Source organism: Chiloscyllium plagiosum, unplaced genomic scaffold (assembly GCF_037043375.1).
Source record: "Chiloscyllium plagiosum isolate Xiang-an unplaced genomic scaffold, Cpla_swu_hap1 HiC_scaffold_35, whole genome shotgun sequence".
NCBI lineage: Eukaryota > Metazoa > Chordata > Chondrichthyes > Orectolobiformes > Hemiscylliidae > Chiloscyllium > Chiloscyllium plagiosum.
In genome coordinates this window covers 70,184,629-70,208,105 of record NW_028270173.1, presented here as the reverse complement: position 1 = coordinate 70,208,105, position 23,477 = coordinate 70,184,629, and positions in this window count along the sequence as shown.

The window sequence follows — 23,477 nt, the reverse complement described above, 5'->3', positions numbered from 1 at the left end:
CTCCCTCAGTACTGACCCCCGACAGTGAAGCATCCCCCAGTATTGACCCTCTGAGAGTGCAGCACTCACTCAGTACTGACCCTCTGACAGTGCAGCACTCCCTCAGTACTGACCATCTGACAGTGCAGCACTCCCTCAGTACTGACCATCTGACAGTGCAGCACTCCCTCAGTACTGACGCTCTGACAGTGCAGTACTCACTCTGTACTAACCATCTGACAGTGCAACACTCCCTTAGCACTGACCCTCAGACAATGCTGCACTCCCTCCAAACTGAGGCACGCTGGCACAGTGGTTAGCCCTGCTGTCTCACAGCGCCAGACACCCGGGTTCATTTCCCGGCTCAGGCGACTGACTGTGTGGAGTTTGCACATTCTCCCCGTGTCTGCGTGGGTTTCCTCCGGGTGCTCCGGTTTCCTCCCACAGTCCAAAGATGTGCAGGGCCAGGTGAATTGGCCATGCTAAATTGCCCGTAGTGTTAGGTAAGGGGTAATTCGGCGGGTCGGTGTGGACTTGTTGGGCCGAAGGGCCTGTTTCCACACTGTAAGATAATCTAATCTGATCCACTGACAGTGCAGCACTTCCTCAGAACTGACCCTCTGACAGTGCGGCGATCCCTCAGTACTGACCCTCTGACAATGCAGCACTCCCTCAGTACGAAACCTTTGACAGCATAGCGGTCCTCAGTAAAGGTATTCTGGCAATGCAGCAGGTCCTCAATACTGACTGACCAACAGTGTAGCACTCCCTCAGTAGTGACCCTCTGACAGTGCAGCACTTCCTCAGTACTGACCCTCTCACAGTATAGCACTCACTGAGTACTGATCCTCTGACAGTGCAGTGATCCCTCAGTACTGACCCTCTGACAGTGCAGCACTCCCTCAGTACTGACGCTCCGACAATGTGGCACTTCCCTGACCCTCTGACGGGGCTGCATTCCCTCGGACCTGCCCCTCCGACAACGCAGCACTCCCTTAGTACTGACCCTCTGATACTGCAGCATCCCCTCAGTACTGACCATCCGATAGAGCAGAACTCCCTCAGGGAGAAAGTGAGGTCTGCAGATGCTGGAGATCAAAGTTGAAACTTTATTGCTGGAACAGCACAGCAGGTCAGGCAGCATCCAGGGAACAGGAAATTCGACGTTTCGGGCACAGGCCCTTCTTCAGGAATGAGTCCAGGGAACAGGAGATTCGACGTTTCGGGCACAGGCCCTTCTTCAGGAATGAAGAAGGGCCTGTGCCCGAAACGTCGAATCTCCTGTTCCCTGGATGCTGCCTGACCTGCTGTGCTGTTCCAGCAATAAAGTTTCAACTTAGAACTCCCTCAGTGCTGATCCTCTGACAGTGTGGAACTGTCTCGATCCTGTACCTCTGATAGTGCAGCAATGCCTCGGTATTGACCCTCTGACAGGGTAGTGTTCTCTCAATACTGATCCTCTGAGGGGGCACTGCTCCCTCAGTGTTGACCCTTTGACAGGGTAGCACTCCCTCAGTACTGACACTGGCAATGCAGCAAGCCCTCAATACTGACCATCTGACACACAGCGCGGTGCTTCCTCAGTACTAACCCCCTCACAGCACGGTGTGCCCTCACGACTGACCGTAACACACAGCGCAGTGCTCCCTCAGTACTGACTGTCCGACACACACCGTGGCACTTCCACAATACTAAACCTCTCACAGTGCGGCAAACTGACAGCATGCTGATTCATTAGTACTGACCCTCAGAGAGTGAGCACTTCCTCACTCTGACCATCTCACTGCACAGCACTCCCGTGGTACTGACACTCCGACAGTGCAGCTCTCCCTCAGTACTGACCCTCTGACAGTGCAGCACTCCCTCAGTACTGACCCTCTGACAGTGCAGCACACCCTCCGTTCTGACCCTCTGACAGTGCAGCACTCCTTCAGTACTGACATGCTGACAGTGCAGCACTCCCTCCGTACTGACCCTCTGACAGTGCACCACTTCCTAGGTGCTGGCACTCTGACAGTTTGACACTCCCTCAGTACTGTTCCTATGACACTGCAGCACTCCCTCAGTACTGCCACTCTGACAGTGTGGCATTGCACGTATACTGACCCTCCCACAGTGTAGTGCACCTTCATACTGACTTTCAGACAGTGCGGCACATCCTGTGATCGTTCAGTACTCCCTCAGTACTGACCCTCTGACAGTGCAGCACTCCCTCAGTACTGACCCTCTGACAGTGCAGCACTCCCTCAATACTGACCCTCTGACAGTGCAGCACTCCCTCAGTACTGACCCTCTGACAGTGCAGCACTCCCTCAGTACTGGCCCTCTGGCAGTGCAGCACTTCCTCGGTGCTGGCCCTCTGACAGTTTGACACTCCTTCAGTACTGTTCCTTTGACACTGCAGCACTCCCTCAGTACTGCCACTCTGACAGTGTGGCATTGCACGTATACTGACCCCGTCCAACAGTGTAGCGCACCTTCAAAATTACTTTCAGACATGCAGCACATCCTCTGATCGTTCAGTACTCCGTCAGTACTGACCCTCTGACACTGCAGCACTCCCTCAGCACTGACCCTCTGACAGTGCAGCACACCCTCAGCACTGATCCTCTGACAGTGCAGCTCTCCCTCAGCACTGATCCTTTGACACTGCAGCACTCCCTCAAAAATGACGTTCTGACACAACAGCATTCCCTCCGTACCGACCTTCTGACTCTGCAGCACTCACTTTTTACTGACATTTCTACAGTGCAGCATTCCCTCAGTACTGACACTCATACAGTGTGGCATTCCGTCAGTACTGACTCTCCAACAATGTGGCACTCCCTCAATACAGATGCTCTAACAAGGCAGCACTCCCTTGGTACAGACCCTCCGATAGTGCGGCACTCCGTCTGTACTGACCCTCTGACAGTGCAGCACTCCCTCAGTACTGACCCTCTGACAGTGCAGCACTCCCTCAGTACTGGCCCTCTGGCAGTGCAGCACTTCCTCAGTACTGGCCCTCTGACAGTTTGACACTCCTTCAGTACTGTTCCTTTGACACTGCAGCACTCCCTCAGTACTGCCACTCTGACAGTGTGGCATTGCACGTATACTGACCCCGTCCAACAGTGTAGCGCACCTTCAAAATTACTTTCAGACAGTGCAGCACATCCTCTGATCGTTCAGTACTCCGTCAGTACTGACCCTCTGACACTGCAGCACTCCCTCAGTACTGACCCTCTGACAGTGCAGCACACCCTCAGCACTGATCCTCTGACAGTGCAGCTCTCCCTCAGCACTGATCCTTTGACAGTGCAGCACTCCCTCAAAAATGACGTTCTGACACAACAGCATTCCCTCCGTACCGACCCTCTGACTCTGCAGCACTCACTTTTTACTGACATTTCTACAGTGCAGCATTCCCTCAGTACTGACACTCATACAGTGTGGCATTCCGTCAGTACTCACTCTCCAACAATGTGGCACTCCCTCAATACAGATGCTCTAACAAGGCAGCACTCCCTTGGTACAGACCCTCCGATAGTGCGGCACTCCGTCTGTACTGACCCTCTGACAGTGTAGCACTCCCTCAGTACTGACACTCTAACAGTGCGGCACTGCCTCATTCCTACACTTCTGATAGTCCAGCAATGCCTCAGTACTGACCCTTTGGCAGTGTAGCACTCCCTCACTACTGACCTTTTGGCACTGCAGCACTCCCTCAGTCCTGACCATCTGAAACAACACTCCCTCAGAACTGACACACTGATCATGTAGCTCTCCCTCAGCACTGACCTTTTGACAGTGCAGCACTCCTTCAGTACTGAACCTTTGACAGTTCATCACTCCCACAGTACTGACTATCCGACACATAGGTGGCGCTCCCTCAGTACTGACCCCCTCTCAGTGCGGTGATCCCTCAGTACTAAACCCCTCAGAATGCGGTCCTCCCTCAGTTCTAACCCTTTTACGGTGGGACACACTGACAGTATGACCATCCATTAATACTGACCCTCAGAGAGTGCGCACTTCATCATTACTGACCCTCTCAGTGCACAGCAATCCCTCCATCCTGACTCTCTGACAGTGCAGCACTCCCTCCATACTGATCCTCTGTCAATACTGCACTCCCTCCATACTGATCCTCTGTCAATACTGCACTCCCTCCATACTGATCCTCTGACAATGCAGCACTCCCTCCATACTGATCCTCTGACAATGCACAACTCCCTCCACACTGATCCTCTGATAGTGATGCACTCCCTAGGTACTGACCCTCTGACAGTGTAGAAGTTGCCCTATCCTGACCTTCCGATAGTGTGGCGATCCCTCAGTACTGACCTTTCAACATTGCAGCGTACCCTCAGTACTGGCCCTCTGACAGTGTGGCCCAATCTCAGGACAAAACCTCTGACAGTACAGCACTCCGTCAGAATTGACACTCTGACAGTACAGCACTCCCTCAGTACTGACTCAGACAGTGTAGCACTCCCTCAGTACTGACCCATTGACAGTGTAGCACTCCCTCAGTACTGACCCTCTGCCTCGGTCCTGCACCTCTGACAGTCCAGCAGTGCCTCAGTACTGACCATCTGAGAGTGTAGCACTCTATCTGTACTGACCCTCTGACAGTGCAGCACTTCCTCAGTACTGACCCTCTGGCAGTGAGGCACTCCCTCAGTATTGACCCTCTGATGGTTCAGTGCTCTCTCAGTGCAGATCCACTAAGAGTGCGGCTTGCCCTCTGGACTGAACCTCCGACAGTGTGGTGTTATCTCAATACTGACTCTAATAGTGCAGCACTCCCTCAGTACTGACCCTCTGACAGTGCAGCACTTCCACAGTACTGACCCTCTGACAGTGCAGTTCTCTCTCTGCACTGATCCTCTGAAATAACACTCCCTCAGAACTGACACTCTCACTGTGTAGCGCTCCCTCAGTACTGATATTTTGATCGTGTGCGCTCCCTCAGTGCTGACCCTCTGACAGTGTAGTGCTCGCTCAGTACTGACCCTCTGATGGTGCAGTGCTCTCTTAGTACAGAACCTCTGACAATGTGGAATTCCCTCTGGACTGAATCTCTGACAGTGTGGTGCTCCCTCAGTACTGACACTTTGACAGTGTAGTACTCCCCAGAGATGGCCCTCTGGTAATGGAGCAGTCCCTCACTACTGACCGTCCGACAGTGCGGCGATCCCTCAGTACTGACCCTCTGGCAATACAGCAGTCCCTCAGTACTCACCCTCTGACAGTGCGGCACTCCCTCAGTACTGACGCTCACAAAGTGCGGTACTCCCTCAGTACTGACTCTCTGACAGTGCGGCACTGCCCCCATACCGACCGTGTGAAAGTGTGGTGCACCCTCAGTACTGACCCTCTGACAGTGCAGCTCTTTGACAGTGCAGCACTCCTTTAGTTCTGACATTCCTACAGTGCAGCGCTCCCTCAGTACTAATCCTCTGAGAATGCACCGCTCCCTCAGTACTGACCCTCTGACAGTGCAGCACTCCCTCAGTACTGACCCTCTGACAGTGAAGCACTCCCTCAGTACTGACCCTCTTTTTACTATTTCTTAGAGTCTTGTGGAAATTTGGAGACATAGGGTTTGCAGATTCTGAGGAAGCATGAGAGAGACACACAAACCAAGCCCTGTCTGAAACTTTCTGCAATAGATTATTCAGAGGCACAGACTCACAGAGATGAACAGCTTGGAAACAGACCCTCCAGTCCAACTCGTCCATACCAACCAGGTATTCTCATCTCATTTTATTCCATTTGCTAGCAGTTGGCTGATATCTCTCTAAATCCTTCCTATTCACATACTCATCCTGATGCCTTTTAAATGTCGCAATTGTACCAGCCCCTATCACTTCCTCTGGCAGCTACCTGCATGCCCTTGAATAAGTGCTCAAACATTCATACTGTCAATACAAACTCTAATAAACACCAACCTACGAAATGCTATCATTGTCATTTTCAACCCACCCTTTGCTTCTTCATTATGCTGATTTCAACACAGGTAAAGAAACAGTCTTAGGGACTATCCAATGTGATCCTGTAATAAAACTTATTTTCAAATTTGGCTTGCATGTGATCACCGCACTCTCTAATAGTTGCCTGGAAGGTGGGGATGAGCTGTACTCTCCCGCTGCAGTCCTTGGGTGTCCAACAGTGATGTTAGGAAGGGAGCTCCAGGATTTTGACCTGAACCATGTAAAGAGCTCTCTTACTGGAGTGTCCTTTTAAGTTGAGAAGTTGATATAGACCAGGTGGACCCGAGAGCTGCAGTCTTGTCAGAGAGAGAGGACTGGTGGGTCACACATCTCAGGTGAGGGGCGAGGTTGAGAAGCTGGGGCCTTCATGGTAATTTCAGACATGATAGAGATTGAGCCAACAATGATGGCACCACGAACCTGTTAACTGTGTTAAATGACCCCCCTTTAGGGCGGAGGAATTCTATCCGTTTAATAGAGCAAGCTTGAGAACTCAACACTAAAATCAACTTGTACGGACGCGCTGGAGACCTGAAACATCAATACAGAGATTGCTGAAGAAGCTAAGTATGTCCGGCAGCATCTTAAAAGGGAGAGGGAGAAAGAGACAGAGAGAGAGTTCACCTTTCACTCCAGTGATTTCTGCGGGAACGTTTCTTCGGTACAAACCGTTTTGAGGAAGGGTCACTTGAAATGGGAATTGTTCCTCTCTCTCTTCACCGTTGCTGCCTCATCTGCTGAATTTCCCCAGCCATCTGTTTGCTTGAGAATTTGATCTGACCTGATTCAAGCGTCTTTGGATTAGTGGTGCTGGAAGAGCACAGCAGTTCAGGCAGCATCCAAGGAGCTCCGAAATCGACGTTTCGGGCAAAAGCCCTTCATCAGGAATAAAGATTCAAGCGTCACTGAGTAATTCAGTCTGTGTTCAATACCCTTAGGCTGCTTCTGTTGAAAGTTAACAAACCGGTTTAAGGCTGTGTAAAGTATTGTATTCGGAGGGCGGGGTACATGGGAGAACAGATACAGGACACAGGCACTTCACAAAGATCCTTATCAATTTAACTTTGTGATGTTAATTTCAGAAGGAACAGTTCAGATCTAACATTTCAGTTAATCAGCCAAGGGGAGTATATTTGTCATGACAAAGACTTGCTGTAAAGACTGTACAGAATCGAAGTTTAGTGACTATGTTTGTACGTAAAGTTTGTTTGTGAATAAAGTCTTTTTTTGAAATTGATGCAAATATTCTTTCGAGGGGGATCAAGCATCATGAGTTTGTGGAGGCAATGCCCTTTTCCCTAATCGTTCTTAAATAAACGCTAGACAAGTTAGATGCTCTCCGGGAATAAAAATCAAACAGTCATAAACGTGGAGGAGATGGTGGGATTGTCACGGTGGGCTCAGTGTTGCCTCACCCCACCCGGGTTCGATTCCAGCCTCGGGCGACTGTCTGTGTGGAGTTTGCACATTCTCCCCGTGTCAGCTTCCGGGTGCTCCAGTTCACTCCCACTGTCCAAAGATGTGCAGGCTAGGTGGATTAGCCAGAGGAAACGAAGGGATGCAATGATAGAGGGGGTGGGGGTGATGGAACGCTCTGCCGAGGGTCAGTGTGAACCTGATAGGCCCAATGGCCTGCTTCCACATCTTAGGGATTTTATGATCAATCCAGGGACCCAAATAATGTTCTGCGCCCTGGGATCCAATCTTGGGGGTGGCTGTGGGTCATCGCAGTGAGAACAGGTTTGGGATGAATACGGTCCAAGGGGGCAACAGGTTTGTTTCCTGAGGTGTTGAGGGCATGAATGTTCTGTCGAGGTGCTTTGGGGATAAACATACTGAGGAAGTGCTTTCTGAGGTACTGTACCATTTCCACCTTCTGCACCCTGTACAGAAAGATACACTTCATAGAACATAGAACATAGAACAGAACAGCACAGAACAGGCCCTTCAGCCCATGATGTTGTGGCGATCATTGATCCTCATGTAAGGTAATCCTAATATACGAACCCTCAAATGTCTGTGACTATATACATGTCCAGCAGTCTCTTAAATATCCCAATGACCTCGCTTCCACACCTGCTGCTGGCAACGCATTCCATACTCTCACAACAACGCGCTTCTGACATCCCCTCTATATTTTCCGCCAAACAGTTTAAAACTATGACCCCTCGTGTTAACAATTTCTGCCCTGGGAAAAAGTCTCTGGCTATCAACTCCATCTATGCCTCTCATTACCTTGTACACCTCAATTAGGTCCCCTCTTTTCCTTCTTTATTCCAATGAAAAGAGTCCGAGTTCAGTCAACCTCTCTTCGTTAGATAAGCCCTCCATTCCAGGCAGCATCGTGGTAAATCTCCTCTGAACCCTCTCGAAAGCATCCACATCTTTCCTATAATAGGGCGATCAGAACTGGACGCAGTATTCCAAGCGCGGTCTAACCAAAGTTTTATAGAGCTGCAACAAGATCTCACGGCTCTTAAACTCAATCCCCTGTTAATGAAAGCTAAAACACCATATGCTTTCTTAACAACCCTGTCCAATTGTGTGGCCATTTTAAGGGATCTATGTACCTGCACACCAAGCTCCCGCTGTTCCTCCACACTGCCCGGAATCCTATCTTTAATCTTGTACTCAACTTTCAAGTTCGATCTTCCAAAATGAATCACTTCGCATTTAACCAGGTTGAACTCCATCTGCCACCTCTCAGCCCATCTCTTCATCCTGTCAATGTCACGCTGCAGCCTACAACAGCTCCCTATACTGTCAATGACACCCGCAATCTTTGTATCATCTGAAAACTTGCTAACCCATTCTTCAATCTCCTCATCCAAGTCATTAATAAAAATTACAAAGAGTAGAGGCCCAAGAACAGAGCCCTGTGGAACACCACTCAGCACTGACTCTCTGTCTACTCGCTGTCTTCTGTCGACCAGTCAATTATGTATCCAGTCAGCTACATTTCCCTGTATCCCATTCCTCCTGACCTTCTGAACGAGCCTACCACGGGGAACCTTATCAAATGCCTTGGTGAAGTCCAGATACACCACATCCGCCACTCGACCCTCATCACCTTGTCTATTAACATCCTCAAAGAACTCGATAAGGTTTGTGAGGCATGACCTGCCCCTCACAAAGCCGTGCTGACTGCCTTTAATCAAGCCATGCTCTTCCAGATGGTCATAAATCCTAGCCCTCAGAATCCTTTCTCTAATCTTGCAGACGACAGACGTGAGACTGACTGGTCTGTAATTGCCGGGAATTTACCTATTTCCTTTCTTGAAGAGAGGAATTATATTTGCCTCCCTCCAGTCGTCAGGTACAACTCCGGTGGAGAGCGAGATGCAAAGATCTTCGCAAGCAGCGAAGCGATCACATTTCTCGCTTCCCAAAGCAGCTGATGACAAATCTGTTCTGGCCCTGGGGACTTGTCAATCTTAATGCTTGTCAAATTTTTCAGCACAAAGGCGAAAGTGAGGACTGCAGATGCTGGGGATCAGAACTCAAAATGTGTCGCTGGAAAAGCGCAGCAGGTCTGGCAGCACCAAAGGAGCAGGAGAATTGACGTTTCGGGCATAAGCCCTTCTTCAGAAATTTTCAGCACATCGGTTTCCTCATTCTCTATACATTCCAGCATGCTTATCAGCTCCTCAATAGTTTCATTCACTACAAGGTCCTTTTCTTTAGTAAAGACAGAAGCAAAAAAGCTAATTTAGGGCTTCCCTTACCTCCTCAGACTCTATACACAAGTTCCTTATGCTATCCCTGATCGGCCCTAACCTTTCTTGATCATTCTTTTATTCCTCACATATGTGTAAAACGCCTTTTGATTCTCCCTATTACTTCCTGACAAGCCTTTTTCCTGCCCTCTCCTGGCTCTCCTCAGACCATCTTTGAGCTCCTTGCTTGCCTGCCTGCAATCCTCTAGAGCTGAGCAAGACCCTTGCTTCCTCCACCTTACATAAGCTGTCTTCTTTCTTTTGACGAGAAGCTCCTCCGCTCTCGTCATCCAAGGTTCCTTTATCTTACCTCTTCTTGCCTGTCTCAGAGGAACACATTTATGCATCACTCGCAACAACTGTTCCTTAAACAGTCTCCATATGTCTATAGTACCCTTTCCATGGAACAATTGCTCCCAGGCCATGCTTCCCAACTCACGTCTGATAGTATCATAGTTTCCTATTCCCCAATTAAATATCCTCCCATTGTGCCTGCTTCTCTCCTTCTCCATGGCTATGTAGAATCTGAGGCAGTTGTGGTCACTATCACCAAAATGCTCTCCTACCGCAAGATCTGACACCTGCTCATTGCCGAGCACCAAATCCAAAATGGCCTCTCCCCTCGTCGGCCTGTCAACGTAATGAGTTCGGAAATCCTCCTGAATACACCTTACAAAAGCAGGTCATTCCAAATCATCTGCCCAAAGGAGGTTCCAATCAATATTGGGAAAGTTAAAGTCACCCATTACAACTACCCTACTCCATTCACACTTTTCCAGAATCTGCCGAACTATGCTTTCTTCATTCTCCCTGCTGCTATTGGGGGGCCTGTAATAAACCCCTAATGAGGTGACTGCTCCCTATATGTTCCTAATTTCCACCCATACTGACTGAGTAGGCAGACTCTCCTCGACAATGGTAACTTCTGTAGTTCTGCTGCCCTCTCTGATTTCCTTTCTGAATTCTTTGTATATGGTGTCCCTCAAGGGTTGGGCAGCACGGTGGCTCAGTGGTGAGCACTGCTGCTTCACTGCACCAGGGACCCAGGTTCGATTCCAGCCTCGGGCGACTGTCTTTGCGGAGTTTGCACATTCTCCCCATGTCTGTGTGGGTTTCCTGCAGGTGTTCCGGTTTCTTCCTACAGTCCAAAGATGTGCAGGTTAGATGAAATGGCCGTGCGAAATTTCCTGTAGTGTGAGGTGCATTAATCAGGGGTAAATATAGGGGAAATGGGCCTGTGTGTGTTCATCTTCGGAGGGTCGGTGTGGACTTGTTGGGCCGAAGGGCCTGTATCCACACTGTAGGGAATCTAAGGATCTATCCTTGGTCCCTCCTATATCTCACCTACATACTGCCAGGGAGTGACATTGTCCAAAAGCACTGTGTTAGGTTTCACATGTACATTGACAATGCGCAGTTCTACCTCGGCATCATCCCTCTCCATTGCTCCACTGTTAGTCAGTAATCAAATTGCTAACCATGCTCCCACCACTCGATTAGCTGCAATTTCCTCCAATGAAACACTGAATTGGGTAAACCCAATGTCTTCAGTTGCTATTACAAATACCTTTTCCTTACTGCTGAGCCCGTCCCTCTCACTGGGAAATGCCTGAGGCAGAACCACACTCTTCAAAATACTGCTGTCATATCCGACCCCAAGGTGACCTTCTGATCAGACATCTACACAATCACAAACACCAGGAATTCCAATCTCTAAAATGTTGCTTGTCTCCCCCTCACCCCAGGTCCATTGCTACTGAAACCCCTTACCCGCGTTGGTGTTGCCTTAAACTTGGTGAATCTGAAGCAGAACCCCTGATTCCGTGACTGACCCAGAATCTGCTATCTTTCTGCGTTTCCTGCACAATTACCCCGGTCCCTTTGTGGTGCAGCTTTCTACAGTTTCCACCATTAAAATAGCACTCTTCTTTTATTATCGCCCCCAAAATGACCAACATCCCATTTTCCCAAATTATACTCCATCTGGCAACTTGTTGCCCCCTTCTCCTGTGCATCTCTCTCTCTTCACAATCCTCTTAGAACTTTACAGTTATGCCTTTTCTGACAGATTCCACTCCCCCCCCCCCCCCCCAATTCTTCTAAACGTTTACTGGGAGTCCGGGGCAGTGGAAGGCGTGCATAGTTGCTATCCTTTTACGGATGCACATTGGAATGACTGCGAGGAGCTCGCTGCCCATTGGTCAGAATTGAGGCAACTTGCCCATCAAACTGCATGAGCCTTTCACCTCCCATGTCTTATTGATGAGGCGCAGCGGCAGCACGGATGGAAAGAAAAGGAAGCAAATCCTGTTCTCCACATCTCACTGACTCTTGGAACATTTTGTCCCATGTATCAACGATCTGCCCTGTTTAGTCACATGAAGTCCAAAGGTGGAATCTCATAGAAACCCACATAGATTTCCCCCTGAACTAACTGCAGACCTCCACAAGGGGTAATGTGTACAGTGATTCTGGGCCAGGAGGAGGGGATGGTGAGAGTTTCTAACCTGAACTGACAGTGACGGTTTTTATAAACTTGTATTACTGGAATTTACAGGTGGGCATTCAGATGGTAATCTCAGTAATTGTAACGCCAAACTCCGACAGAATTACTCAATTCATCAGGACTTGGATATTCACATTGTGTGTGAGTATGTGTTCCAGCTCAATCCCATTTGCTGCATAAAGGTTCTCCTTTGAATCACCCCATTCCCTCAATAGATCTCCCCAAACCTTCAATATGTCCTGTAATCCTTGTATAATGAACTGATGGGTGTAAGGTTTATAATTATAATGTGTAACTTTTGTAAACCCCTCTTTCACAGCTCCCCTCAATTTCCTTTGCTGCAAGGAGAACAATCTCAGTTTTTCCAAACCCCTGATTCCCCAATGTCTGTTTGCTGTCGATAAGGAACACATCAGGCTTGTGTTGGAACAGTGTCCACTTGTCTGTATCGGTGCAGCCCCCAACAATATTAAAGAAAGTGAACATCCTCCAGGACAAAGCACTGTGCCTGAGTGGTGCCCCATGCACCACCTTCAGCATTCCCTCTCCCCACCCCCGAGGAACAGTGTCATCACTGTGTAAAATGTAAAGTCAGCATTGTCCGACCAGACCGTAGGACTGCGCTCTCATTAGGGAGAGATGGCTGGTGGTGCTTTAACCTGAAGGTTACCACAGCCCAGGCAAGGGGAGAGGTTGGGAAGGAGAGTCCATCTATTATAGATCGATATTCTGTATGTATCAGCAACACCGATATCATACCAATGAATAATGAATATCCAAAACACGCTACTAAAATCCTCCATTCCTTGAACCATCCTGGTAAATCTCCTTTGCCCCCTCTCAGGGATCACATCCTTCCCAATGTGTGGGCGACCTCTGGTTTGCACAGACCCAGCTGTTCTGTGTTCCTGTGGGTGATGTCATCATGAAGCAACAGTTGCACCAATCCTCACTGTCTGTGAGGGTGGGAGACACAGAATTCCCAATAGCATTTAAGACATATTTTGGGACATGCTTACGATGCCAAGACAGATAACGCGATGGACGAAGTATTGGAAAATGGATTAGGATAGTTTAGTGGTAGTTTTCTTTACTGTCACAGACTCAATGGACCTCAGAGCCTTTTTTTCTGTGCTGTAAACCTCTACACACTTAATATAGGGATATGATAGGTCACATTTGAAACCAGGTCAGAAAAGGTGATATTAAAATAGAATACACATTATTGGTCAATATGTTTGGAAGGAAAGTGAGACGGAGAGGTTAAGGAGGAAACTCTGGAGCTCGGTGCAGGAATTTGAAAGGACCGTCATCAAGTGAGAAATAAAACGTGGGGTATTCTGAAGGCTGGAATCAAAGAAAGGCACACGTAGCAGAGTTTTGAGAGACTGGAGGGGATTAGAGTTAAGGAGGGTTCTGAGGCTAGAGAGGAATTATTAGAGATTAGGAAGAGTTGTGAGGCTGGATAAGGTGACAGTGATAGGGAGAGTTGTGAAGAGGGTGGAATGTAGACATAGCAAGAATTAGAGATGTAATGTTATATAGCACGGAAAAAGACCCTGTGGTCTAACCAATCCATCTCAACCATATTTCCAAACTGACCTAATCTAACCTGCCTCCCTTTGGTCTACATGCATCCAAACATTTCCTATTAGGTACCTGTCGAATGACTTTCTCGTAGAATCCCTACAGTGTGGAAACTGGCCATTGGCCCAACAAATCCACCAAGACCCACTCCACTACGTTTACCCCACACTAATGCACCCAACATCCACATCTCTGAACAGTATGGGCAATTTAGCATGGCCAGTTTACTAGTGGGAGGAAACGCACACAGACATGAGGAGAATGTGCAAAGGTCCACACAGACGGTCGCTGGAGGCCGAAAGTTAGCCCGAATCCCTGGTGCTATGAGCCACCGTGCTCCCCAGCAGTTGTAATTGTATTCATAGTTACCACTCCTCTGGAAGGTCATTCAACACATTAACCAAGTCAATGTAAATAAAGAGAAAAATCTCCAAGGTCTTTTTAAAGTTTTTTCTCCCCTCACCTGTAAAATTATGAAGCCCATTCTTGAATTGCACCCCTCCTGGAAAGTGCACCTGCTATTCACATTACCTAGACGCTTCATTATTTTATAAAATAAGGTCACGCCTCAACCTCCTATAGTCCAGTGAAAATAAGTCCCAGCCTTCCGTATAACTGAAATGTCCATTGCCACCACCATCCTGATAAATCTCTTCTGAACCCGCTCCAATTTAATAATATCCTTCCTATAACATCACAACCAGAACTGAGCACAGTATTCCAGAAATGGCCTCGCCAACATCCTGGACACTCTCACCATAACGTCCCAACTCTGATACTCAAAGGTTTGAGCAATGAAGGCAAATGTGTTAAACACCTTCTTAACCAACCTGTCTACATGTGACACAAATTTCAAAGACCTGAACCCCTGCATCTCTTTGTTCTATAACACTTCTCAAGGCCTGACTTTTAATGAGTGCAATTCCTGCCCTTGTCTGTTTTATGAAAATGTAATATCTTGCATTTATTCAGATTAAACTCCATCTGCCACTCTTCAGCCATTCACCCAATTGATCAAGGTCTCTTTGGAATCGTGAATAACCTTTGTTGTTTTCCACCTTAACACAATTTTTCTTGTCACCCACAAACTTACAAACCAAACTTTCCATATTCTCATCGAAATCGTTCATATAAATGGCAAATAAAAGTGGAGCCAACACTGATCCCTGGGGAACACCGCTGGTCACAGGCCTTCAGTCTGAAAAACAACCCTCCACTATTACTCTCTCGCCTACTGTTTCAATGCTGACGATCACTAATCATTCCATATCTCTCCAAATACATGTAAATCCTATCCTTCAGAATCACCAGCAGCAACGGTGGCACAGTGGTTAGCACTGCTGCCTCACAGCGCCAGAAACCCGGGTTCAATTCCCGCCTCAGGCGACTGACTGTGTCGAGTTTGCACGTTCTCCCCGTGTCTGCGTGGGTGGTCCGGTTTCCAAAGTCACAAAGATGTGCAGGGTCAGGTGAATTGGCCATACTAAATTGCCTGTAGTGTTAGGTAAGGGGTAAATTAGGGGTATGGGTGGGTTTCGCTTCGGCGGGTCGGTGTGGACTTGTTGGCCCGAAGGGCCTGTTTCCACACTGTAATCTAATCTAAATTTAACCATCACTGCAGTCAGACTCACAGACCTGTCATTCCCAGGCTTCTCCTCCACAGACAAAGGTACAACATTAGCCAAACTTCAGTCATCAGATACCCCACCCGTCATTACTGATTATACAAATATTTCCACAACGAGCCGACAATTTCGTCCCACCCAAAGTGTTCCCCCGCTATCACTTCAGTTACATGCCCTGTCAGGTTTTGCTCCTGCTCATAGGAACATTTACATATGGATGTTTAACAAATCCGTCACCAACTAAATCTTTCACACTATAGTAATCCCAGTCAATGTTCAGAAAATTTAATTCCAGACTATTACAACCTTCTTATTCTGCCATTTACCTGAGATCTCTCTGTACATTGTTCCTCAAGTTCTCTCTGACTATTGCAGCATCTATAGTGCTATCGAACAAGGTGACCTTTTTGTTTATTTGAAAACCTCTGTCAGCGCAACTTTAAAAAAAAGCTGTTCTCCCCAATTTCAGTTTTCCTTGTTTGTATTCATCTAGAGCATGTGGGTATCACTGGCCAGGCCAGCATTCATTGCTCATTCCTAATTAACCAGAGGGCAGTGAGAGTGAACCACATTGCTGTGGGTCTGGAGTCATGTATAGGCCAGACCAGGTAAGGATGGCAGTTTCCTTGCCTAAAGGACATTAGTGAACCAGATGGGTTTTTCCTAACAATCGATAATGGTTGCATGGCCATCATTAGAGTTTTCATTCCAGATTTTATTGAATTCAATTTCCACCTTTGTCATGGTGGGATTTAAGTCCTGGTCCCAGAACATTACCTCCAGATTACTACTCCAGTGACAATACCTCATCGGTGATCACTCCCCTTATAGTGATGTTAAAAATGAAAGCTGTCCTTCTATGCTTATAATTTGAGGAAATGACCTGAGACATCAAGACTTCTTGAAAATAAACCAGACTAAGATTTAACTTTTAAGAGACTGAAACCCACTGAGCTGCCCCCCAGCAGTGAGTCATTCGAAAGTGCCTTCTTCAAAAGGCTAGATAGCAGAAATCTGTTTGGGAGAAACAAATCATGCTTTTTTGAAGTTGTTTTTCAACATCAACATAAATGAACAACAAATGAATTAAATAATAAATCTTATACCACGGACATATAATTTCTGAGGCTGGAGGGGGATTACCGAGATAGCTTTGTCCGGAGGCTTATTCAAGATTTTACCTAGTATAGTGACGACATGTCTGAACATGAACCTTCCAGCTCAGCGAGCAAACCTACATCCAAAACCTCAACCTCAGCTACCAATCTTCTCAAAACTCGATAGGGAGGTTTGTGAGGCTGGAGGCAAATCCCAGTGAATAACACGGAGCAATGAACTCTCCCAGCTGACTGGTTGTGAAGTTATAAACCATCCTGGTAATCAAGCGGGCAATAAAGAGAAACAAACAGTGACATTTGCAGCTGCCCTCGGAGACACCTCACTCTCGAATGACTCACAGCTGGGGATCAGCTCAGTGTGTTTTAGTCTCTTAAAAGATCAATTTTTGTCTATTTTATTTTCATAAATCTACAATAGTGAGTAAGGTGAGGGCTTCATGTTAATATGTCTTACGGTCTCTTTATTAATATTTGAAAATATAAAATATAGATATTAAGTTATTCTTGGGCAGTATTTTGTAGAGCAGTAAGACTGTACCTTTTTCTGGGTCTGTAAAATGTTACGTTGCAGAGATAGCCATTCTTTGAGTGATGTGCCCTTCCTGTCAGGTGTGGCAGATTAGGGAGAATTTCAATGATCTTGATGATGATGTCTGCACGAAGTGTGGTTGCAAATCCTATCGATCGCATCGATCTGTTGGAGTGACAGTTAAAGGCAGTGAGCAATTTACAGGAGCAAGGAAGAGGGATCAGTGGCAGTTTCAGGCAGAAAAACTGCAGATACAGTCAGGTAGATGGGTTACCTCCAGGAAAGATAGGAGAAGGAGGCAGGGAGTGCAGGAGTCTCCTCTGTCTATCCCACTCTCAAACAAGTGTACTGCTTTGGAAAATGTAGGGGGTCACAGACACTCAGGAATGTAGCAGTTGCAGCCAAGTTATTGGTGCTCTAACGTAATGCGAGGTATATCCAGTTCCAAGCGATTGATGGTGATAGGGGACTCTCTAGTCAGGGGCAAAGACTACAGCTTCTGCAGCTGACCGTGAGACATCAGAATGGGGTGAAACCTCCCTGGTAGCAGAGTAAAGGATATCTCAGAGGGTGCAGAATATTCTTAAAGGGGAGAATAACCCTGTGAGGGGACGCCGTTTTAAATTGGTACAAATGAGATAGGAATAGAAAAGGATGAGGTCCTGATGAGAGAATACGGGAAATTAGGCTGGAGGGTAAAACGTTCGTCCTCGAGGATAGTAATATCTGGATTACTCTCGGTGCCACGTGCTAGTGAGAATAGGACTAGCAAGATAGAGCAGATAAATGCGTGGCGAAGGATCTGGTGTAGGGGAGAAGGATTCACATTTTGGGTCATTAGATCTCTTGTTGGGCAGTATTGATCTCCATAACAAGGATGGATCGTACCTGCACTGGAAGGGAAAATTTGTTAGTGCTACTCGGGAGGCATTAAACCAGTGAAGGAGTGGGAGGTAAACCCAAAGTGAATGTGAGGAAAGAGCTAAGTCTGAGGTTGGTACAGTTCAGAAGTCAAACAGTCAAGACAGGCAAGGGCAAGGCACAGAATGAGGTCGGACTGAGCAATTACACTGCATTTACTTCAATGCAAGAGGCCCGACAGGTCAGGCAGATGAGCTCAGGGTATGGGTTTGAACATAGCTCTGGGACATTATAGCAATTACAGAGGCATCACTCAGGGATGGATAGACTAGCAGCTTAATGTTCCAGGGTATAGATGCTACAGCAATGATAGAAAGGGGGCAACAGAGCAGGGGGAGAGGTGTTTTTGATTAGAGATAACATTAGGGTTTTTGAGGGTATTCCTGGGAGTATATCCAGGGAACTGAGAAATTAGACATTAATGATCACCTTATGGGGATTGTACTACCGACAAACCCACCCCCCTCCCCCAACCCCGCGCCTTCCCCAATAATCTGCGGGCAATTGAGAAGCAAATTTCCCAACAGATCACTGTTCTCTGTAAGAAGAGGATGGTTGTATACAAGACTTGACGTTTTTTGCCTATGTTCATTCACAGGATGAGGGTGTCACTGGCTGGGCCCAGAGGGCAGTTAAGAGACAACCACATTGCTGTGGGTCTGGATTCACCTGTCGGCCAGACCACGTAAGGATGGCAGATTCCTTCCCTAAAGGACATTAGCGATCCGGGGGAGGGGGGGGGGGGGGGGGGGGGGGGGGTTCGATTTCCAACAATTGACAGTCGATTCATTGTCACCACTAGATTCCTAATTCCAGATTTTTATTGAATTCACATTCCACTATCTGCCGTGACTGGATTCAAACCCAGGTCCCCCGATGGTTATCTGGGTCTTTGGATTCACTAGCTTGCGATTATATCACCAGGCCATCACCGCCTCTTCTCTTGGGAAATGAGGCAAGATGAGTGACTGAGGTATCAGTGGAGCAGCACATCAGCACCAAAGATCCCATGTATTGTGGCTCAGTGGTTAGCACTGCTGCCTCAGCACCAGGGACCTGGGTTTGATTCCAGCCTTAGGCGACCGTTTGTGTGGAATTTGCACATTCTCCCAGTGTCTGCGTAGGTTTCCTCCCACAATCCAAACATGTGCATATTCGCTGCTTGACCCATGTTAATTTGCCCATGGTATCCAGATGCAGCAGGCGAGGTGTTCGGATGTGCAGGAAAATCACTGCCTGGTGTGAAAAGATCCTTTGGGGCTTTGGACGGAGGTGAGGTGGGGAAATGCGGGTGCATGGTTGGTGGGGGGTGGGCGTAGACCTAACGAGGGCATCACGGCAGGGAATGGTCTCTGCGGAACACAGATAAGGCTGGGGATGGAAGTATGACCCTGGTGGTGGGGTCTGACTAAGTAGCGGAAATGGCAGTGATTAATGTGCTGTATCTGGATGGGGTGGCAGGTGGGGACCGGGGGATTATATTCTTATTGTAGTTGGGAGGGATGGTATAAAGGCGAAGGGACGGGAAGTGGAGGATATGAATTGGAGGGCATTGCTGATCAAGTGTGAGGGAAATTGCGGTTCTTGAAACAGGAAAACTTTCTGGGATGTTCTGGAGTGCAATTGCTTCTCTTGGGAGCAGATATGGCAGAGGCGGAGGAATTGGGAGTACAGAATCATGTTTTTACTGGACTATACTCGAGGGAAATCAGGAGGGCAAAAAAGAGACATGAAAAGTTTCAGGAAATGGTTTAAGGAGATTCCAAAGAAATACATCAAGGATAAAAGAATAACCAGACAGAGAATAGGACCCTTTAAAGATCAACAAGGCCATCGATGGAACAACAGGAGGTGGGAGAGATACTATACTATTCTAGTATTTCATTTTTTTTTTACTGGAGAAGGATATGGAAACTAGAGAGTTTGGAGAAATAAAAAGTGATAACTTGAAAAGTGTCCATGTTACAGTGGAGGTAGTACTGGATGGCTCAAATTGCATCAAGGTGGATAAATCCCTGCGACCTGATCAGGTGTATTCCAGCAATTTGTGGAAAGCTCGGGAAGTGATGGTAGTGTCCCTCCCTGAGGTATTTATATAGTCGTTTGTGACAGATGAAGTACTGGAAGACGGGTGCCATTCTTTAAAAAGGTGGTGAGGAAAGGTCAGGGAGCAAGAGGACAGTCAGCCTGAAATCAGTGGCAGGCAAGTTGTTGGAAGGGATTCTGAGGTACAGGATTTACATGTATTTGGAAAGACAAGGAATTATTAAGGATTGTCAACATGGCTTTGCGCATAGGAAATTGGCTCTCTCTAACTTGATTGAGTTTTATTTTGAAGAAGTGATCGGAAGATTGATGAAGACAGAGTATGGACGTTGTCTGTATGGGCATTGAACATGGTTCCACAAAGCAGACTGGTTAGCAAGGTTAGATAACATGGAATGCAGGGAGAACTAGCCATTTGGATACAAAACTGGCTTGTAGGTAGGAGACAGAGGGTGGTGATGGAGGGTTTATTTCTGGACTGGAAGCCTGTGAGAAGCAGCATGCTGCGGGAATGGATATTTGGATCCTTAAATAATTGACTTGGATGTGAATATATGAGGTAGTTTTATATAAAACAACAAAATTGGAGGTGTAAGCGACAGTGAAGAAGGTTAGTTCAGAATACAACAGGATCTTGATCAGATGGGCCATTGGAGCGATGAATGGCAGACGGAGTTCAATTTAGACAAATGTGAGCTGCTGCATTTTGGAAAGGCAAATCAGGGCAGGACTTAATGCACTTAATGGGAAGGTCCTGGGGAGTGTTGCTGGACAAAGCGACCTTGGAGTGCAGGTTCATTGTTCCTTGAAAGTAGAGTCACAGGTAGACAGGGTAGTGAAGGTAGTGTTTGGTAGACTTATATTTATTGGTCAATGCATTGAATACAGAAGCTGGGACGTCATATTGTGGCTGGAAAGGACATTGATTAAGCCATTTCAGGAATTCTGTTGTCAGTTCGAATTTCCCTGTTCTGGCGAAGGATGTTGTGAAACTTGAAATGGTTCAGACAAGATTTACAAAGACTTTGCTAAGGTTGGAGGATTTAGGCTGCAGGGAGAGGCTGAATAGGCTGGGGCTATTTTCCATGGAGAGTCAAAGACTGAGAGGTGACTTTTGGGAGATTTATAAAATCATGAGGGACATGGATACAGTGAACAGCCAGGGTCCTTTTTTCCCCCTGATTAGGTGGGTCCAAAACAAGACCACGTGGGTTTAAGTTGCGAGGGCAAACATTTAAAGGGATCTAAGCGGCAACGTTTTCAAGTTGTGTGTGATGTGTGGATGGAATGAGCTGCCAGATGAAGTAGTGGAGGCTGATACATTTACAATATTTAAAGGCATCCAATTGGGTACATGAATAGGAAGGGTTTTGAGGAATTCAGACCAATAGCTGGCAAGTGGGACTCCGTTAGTTTAGGATTCCTAGTTGGCGTGGGAGAATTGGACCATTGTTTCTGTGCTGTACATCTCAGCACAGATAATTTTCCTTGGATCTGAGAAGGTTAAGCAGTGATTTCTACCAGGTGTAGATTTGTTTCCAAGATATTCAATTTGAAGAGAGAGGGAAATTTTTAACAATGTCACAATTTTAGCAACTTCTTTAAGTTAATTGGCAAATAACGTAAGGTGAATATGTGACCTATACTTTACTCAGTACATGCTGAGAATCTGGAACAGTCTGAACATCAGGTGGACACAGATTCAGCAGTTATTCTCAAACGGATTTGCAAGGAAAGTCTTGGGAGGTTGTGGGCAAATGTGAGGGGAGTTGGAACAGATTTGCAGCATCTCCAGAGGGAGAGAGTACAGCTTCAATGGGCTAATAGCCCCCAGCCCCTATGCTCTGTGATACTGCCCCATTCACTGTGAATGATGAAGCTCATCCCAGGGCAGAGAGAGGGAGGAGCCAACCACTCACCTCACAATGGGGCCCAGCTAATAGTTGGCAGCTCACTGACCAATAGGAGGTGAGTTGGTGTGGTCATCCAGACAATGGGAGTGAATAACAGGCGTGGCCGGCAAAACGAAACATGACCATGAGCTGTGCAGGGGGAGGGGGGCTCAGTGAGTGGGAGAGAGGGTGCGAGACCTGAATTACAACATCCTGGTAAATTAAAACCAAAAGAACTGCGGATGCTGTAAATCAGAAACAACAACCAGGAGGGTCGTGAAAATGTCAGCAGGCCTAATAGCATCTGTGAAGAGAAATCAGAATTAATGTTTCAGATCCGGTGACTATTCCTCAGAACTGATGTTACCGAGAAAAAAAAGTCTGTTTATATACAGAAGGTAGGGTGGGGGGAGGATGTAAGGAGTAAAGGATAGGTGGGGATAGAGCAAGAAGAACAGTTGGATAAAGGAGTAGATAACTATTTGGATGGGAATGTGAATAGCTGTTAATTGGGACTGTTAGTGGCTAAGCATAGGTAGTGTGTAATGACAGGCTGTGAGAACAAGGCCTGGTGTGTGGGGTAGGGGGGATAAGACATGAGGTTGATAATCTATAGTTAGCCACTAACTGTGTCAATTATAAGCTGTTCCCCACCTACATCACTCCACGATTGGAGCTGCAGAGGACACAAGTCTCTGGAATATCCTCCCTAACCCCCTCTGTCCTCCTTCAATTTGTATCTTAAAATAGATCTGTTGAATCAACGTTTCCGTCATTTGTGAAGCACTTTAGGAGATTTGTCAATGTGTTGTTGTTATTGTCTGACATTGGGAGAAACAGGAATGAACACTCTCTGAGGAGAAAGTGAGGTCTGCAGATGCTGGAGATCAGAGCTGAAAATGTGTTGCTGGAAAAGCGCAGCAGGTCAGGCATCATCCAGGGAACAGGAGAATCGACGTTTCGGGCATAAGCCCTTCTTCAGGAGGGCTTATGCCCGAAACGTCGATTCTCCTGTTCCTTGGATGCTGCCTGACCTGCTGCGCTTTTCCAGCAACACATTTTCAGCAATGAACACTCTCTCTCAAGCAGAGAATGGCCCTCGGGTGATTGGTGTCAGCGCAGGCCAATAGGGCAAAGAGGACCAGGCAATGCCAGTTTGTCCTCCAACCAATCAGAGTGAATGAGGGTATCCTCAAGGCTGGAATTAAGGAAAGGTATGTATAGCAGAGATTTGAGACACTCGAGGAGATTAAAGATAGGGAGCGTTCTGCAGATGGAGAGGAATTATAGAGAGAAGGAAATGTTGTGAGGCTGGATGAGGTGACAGTGATCGGGAGAGTTGTGAGGATGGCGGCATTCACAGAGATAGCGAGAGTTAGAGTCATAAAGTTATACAGCGAGGAAACAGACCCTGTGGTCTAACCAATCCATGTTGACCATAATTCCAAACTAAATTAATCGCACCTGCCTCTGCTTGGTCCACATCCATCCAAATATTTCCTATTTATGTACTTAGCCAAATGTCTTTTAAATATTACAATTATATTCGCAGCTCCCACTTCCTCTGGAAGTTCATTCCA